At 44.1% G+C, this 4,350-nt stretch overlaps 1 pseudogene; it reads right to left on the bottom strand.

The window, feature by feature from the left end:
- Nucleotides 1-4,350, bottom strand: part of LOC105001949 — a 25,135-nt pseudogene that overhangs the window by 4,192 nt on the left and 16,593 nt on the right.

Genomic DNA, 4,350 nt, shown 5'->3' with positions numbered 1-4,350 from the left:
ATCTAGTCAAGACTATGGTTTTTCCAGTGGTCATGTATGGATGTGAGAGTTGGACTGTGAAGAAGGCTGAGCGCCAAAGAATTGATGCTTTTGAACTGTGATGTTGGAGAAGACTCTTGAGAGTCCCTTGGACTGCAAGGAGATCCAACCAGTCCATTCTGAAGGAGATCAGCCCTGGGATTTCTTTGGAAGCAATGATGCTAAAGCTGAAACTCCAGTACTTTGGCCACCTCATGCCAAGAGTTGACTCATTGGAAAAGACTCTGATGCTGTGAGGGATTGGGGGCAGGAGGAGAAGGGGACGACAGAGGATGAGATGGCTGGATGGCATCACTGATTCGATGGACATGAGTCTGAGTGAACTCAGGGAGTTGGTAATGGACAGGGAGGCCTTGTGTGCTGCGATTCATGGGGTCGCAAAGAGTCGGACACGACTGAGTGACTGATCTGATCTGATCTGATCTTACTAAGACTCACTTCTGAGACAGTTCATTGATATGTTATATTGCTAAAAAGTTTAATTAAGTTATTAAAAAGGACACTCTAAGATTGTTTCTAAAGCTTATCTCAGTAACCAATCTCTGGATAAAGATCAGATGCTCCATGATGTACAACCCGGAGGTTAACACTTGGCCATAATCACTTAACTGAGTCAGATGACCTGGGGGTGTACCAGGCTATACCCAATGAAAGTTCTTGACTTAAATTCTTGTTTGTGACCTTACTAATAACTGCTAGCTATATTATTTTCTATGTAGCATGCTTCAGAAGATTATTTATGTTACCAAATGTGTGACAGAGCCTGTGATAAACTGCTGATATGCAGTTCCATATGAGATCAATAATTGTAATAATGTAATTCTGCTGCTGCTGCTGCTGCATCACTTCAGTTGTGTCCGACTCTGTGCGACCCCACAGACGGCAGCCTACCAGGCTCCTCCGTCCAATGTAACTCTAGATATGGGAAGAAGCAACAAGAGAAAATATCTTTCTGGACCAAGAGGTTAGTAAGGCAGGTATGGTCCAGAGACTTTTGCTACTTACAAGACCTGGTCTAGTGACAACACATTGAGTGGCCTGTCAATGGAATCTTTGTTAGACCTGGGAATGAGCCTTCCCAGCACTGCTGGATACAGTGACCATGAAATGCCCCCAAAACATGGTCAAATATGTGGCAATAAAGGGGCCCTGCTGACTGAAAGTTGACCCTTGCCAGCTGCCTCTACAAAGATTAAATCGTGACCACTCTATGGACATGGGTTTGGGTGAACTCTGGGAGTTGGTGATGGACAGGGAGGTCTTGCGTGCTGTGGTTCATGGGGTCGCAAAGAGTTGGACACGACTGAGCGACTGAACTGAACTGAAATGAACAAGATGCTGACCTTCAACACCCCCTTGAAAGGAGTTCAGGGTGGAGACAAAAAATAAGGCATTCTGTGCTCTGGGAAAAACCCAGAAAAACAGCCCTTCAGCTAGTCAAATGTTTTCAGGTAAAGATTTTTATGAGTCCAAATTCTTGCATCTTCTCATACCTGGATAAACACTAATGTCATGAACTAATGTCTGGACCTGGTTCTCCTGGCTAGCCCCACAGCAGCTTTCCTACTTCTATTAATCTTTGGGCCATATATCCTTAACTTTCTTGTTAAGTTTGTTTCTCCAAGTAGTAGTATGACAAGAATATCCCCTGGTCAATACCCAAACAATGCTGGAGCAAGCTGTCTTATTCTGTGGACTCTCATCTCCCTATGTAAATGCACCCCAAAGTCCTCAGGCTATTCTCCCTTTGAGATCTTATACAGGAGACCACCCCCAGTGATAGAAAAGCTCAAGGGAGACCACCAACAAGTAGCTGACCTGGAGATGTCCCCAAACCTCCAGGCCCTGGGAAAAGTCTTCTGCTATATCGCTTGATAAACCTTAGAAAGGACACCCATTGCTTTGGGCAATTGGGTTCATCCCTATCAGCCAGGAGATGAAGTATGTGTTAAAGATTAGAAAACAAAACCAAATAAACCACTTTAGCAGTTTGGACAGGCCCTCACACAGTCGTCCTGGCAACCCCTACTGCTGTTAAAGTTACAGGTGTCATCCCTTAGATCCACCGCACCAGAATCAAGAAGGCAGCAACTACCTGTGATGAGGACACCTGGAAAGCAGTTCAGGATCCCCCAAACCTCCTTAAGGTCCGGTTTCAAAGACAACAGCCCTCACACATGAGGGACGCTGAGCCCTGCCCTAGTCACTGCAGAAGCTGACTAGTCAACACAAGGCAGAAGCTTGAGGATTCTTCAGCCTTGCTCCAGCCACACTCTGGCAGCTGGCTGGTCAATGCATGGTGGGAGCTTGAGGAGCCAGCTATCAAAATATCGATGGATTTTCATTGTCAATTGTGGCCTCTATCCCTAATAGGTATTACTGCTGTGCTCTTCATTACAGGACCAACTAGACTCTCTGGTTGAGGTGGTTTACATAATAGGAGAGGGCTTGACCTACTGACAGCTGAAAAGAGAAGACTCTATCTCTTCTTGAATGAAGAATGCTGCTTTTATGTAAACCAATCAGAAATAGTCAGGGACATGGCCCAACAGCTAAGGGAACAAATCACAGAAAGGAGAGAAAAACTAGCTAATTCCTGGGGTAATTAGAATAATATCTGGAGCTGGACATCGTGGCTTCTCCCTTGAACTGGTCCTCTCTTCATATTCTTTGTGGTGCTCTTGTTTGGCCCTTGTATTCTCAACCCTATTACCCAGTTCATAACCTCTCAAATTGAATCCAAAAAGGTGCAAATGGTAATAGCTCACTATAGCCCCTTAAACGAGGGGGAGCTCTGAATGACCTACCAAAACATGAGATGATGCTTTCTACAACGAGTGATAGAAGCATCAAGAAGGGGGAATGAAGAGGAAGAGTTAAAATTTTACATAACCTCCTGCTCCTTCTGTCTCTGTAACTCAGCTTGCTCCTTGCAAAGTCTGGATCACATAGGTCACTTAGTCTTAGAAAGTGGGGACTTACAATACTAGGAACTGGAGCTTATCTCACTCATCCTTGTCCTGCTCTTTGCAATCACCAAGCCCCTGCAAACCTGCTTAATCATGCCTCTCAGTGTATAAAAACTCTGTAACCCCTTTGTTCAGGGCTCAGAGCTTGGAGTGTTAACTCCTCTGGGTCTGCTGGCTTAATAAACCTGAGTTCTCTGACTCTCTGAGTGTGGTGGTTGGTTTCTCGAGTACTTGTTTCTGCAACATTGGGATGGTGGTGGAGGTGAAGCAGATGTCTACAAAGGACAGGTTGGAGAGGAAGAAGTACATGGGGGTGTGGAGGTGGGAGTCTGAACTGACAGCCAGAATGATGAGCAGAATTCCACACAGTGATCAGGTACATGGAGAGGAAAAGCCCAAATATGAGGGGCTGCCATTCTGGTTCCTCTGAAAATCCCAGGAGAAGAAATTCTGAAACTCCTGTGATGTTCCTTGTTGCCTACAAGGATAGGGGAAAAATAACATGAAAAATTTGACACAAATAGACATTTCTCACATTGTTGAAGTGTTACTTTTAAATTTTGCTGTCAAATATTAATTTTAATATTTGCCCATGGATTTTGCAGTGTGTATAGGGTTCTGAGAAACAAAGTCTTCTAAAGTCTCATCATGGATAAAGAATATCAGAAATAAAGCATCATATATAGCATGTTCGATGGTGGCAGACACTATGAAGAAAATGAAAGCAAGTACGAGGAAAGGAGTTAGTGTGGCTGCTGTTTTACATGGGTGTTCAGGCAACACATTCAAATAGGGCCCTGAAGAATGTGCTTGTTTTAGATGTTAAAGTTTTTTAAAAATGAAGTCAATCTCTGGAGGAACCTGAGCAGGAGGGAGAGTGATGAGGGGCGGTGTCAGAGGATGTTGAGAAACCAGGTGGCCTCCCTGCTGCTGCTGAGACTTCAGATCAGAAGATGTCCCCATACACAGTACACACTATGCCTCTCTTTGTTGTTTAGTTACTAAGTCATGTCTGATTCCTTTGCAACTTCATGGACTGTAGCCCACCAGGCTCCTATGTCCATGGGATTTTCCAGGCAAGAATACTGGAGTGGGTTGCCATTCCCTTCTCCAGGGGATCTTCCCAACCCAGGGACCAAACCTGTGTCTCTTGCGTCTCATACATTGATAGGCAGATTTTTCACCCTGGAATCACTTGGGAAGCCACTATATACCTCTAGCAGTTTATGAAACTGTTGAAGAGGTGGCCTGTGTGTTTATTTATTTTTTTAAATTTTATTTTTAAACTTTACATAATTGTATTAGTTTTTCCAAATATCAAAATGAATCCGCCACAGGTATA

Source organism: Bison bison, unplaced genomic scaffold (genome assembly GCF_000754665.1).
Source record: "Bison bison bison isolate TAMUID 2011002044 unplaced genomic scaffold, Bison_UMD1.0 scf7180017864386, whole genome shotgun sequence".
Classification (NCBI taxonomy): domain Eukaryota; kingdom Metazoa; phylum Chordata; class Mammalia; order Artiodactyla; family Bovidae; genus Bison; species Bison bison.
This window is presented reverse-complemented; position numbering and strand designations above follow the sequence as displayed.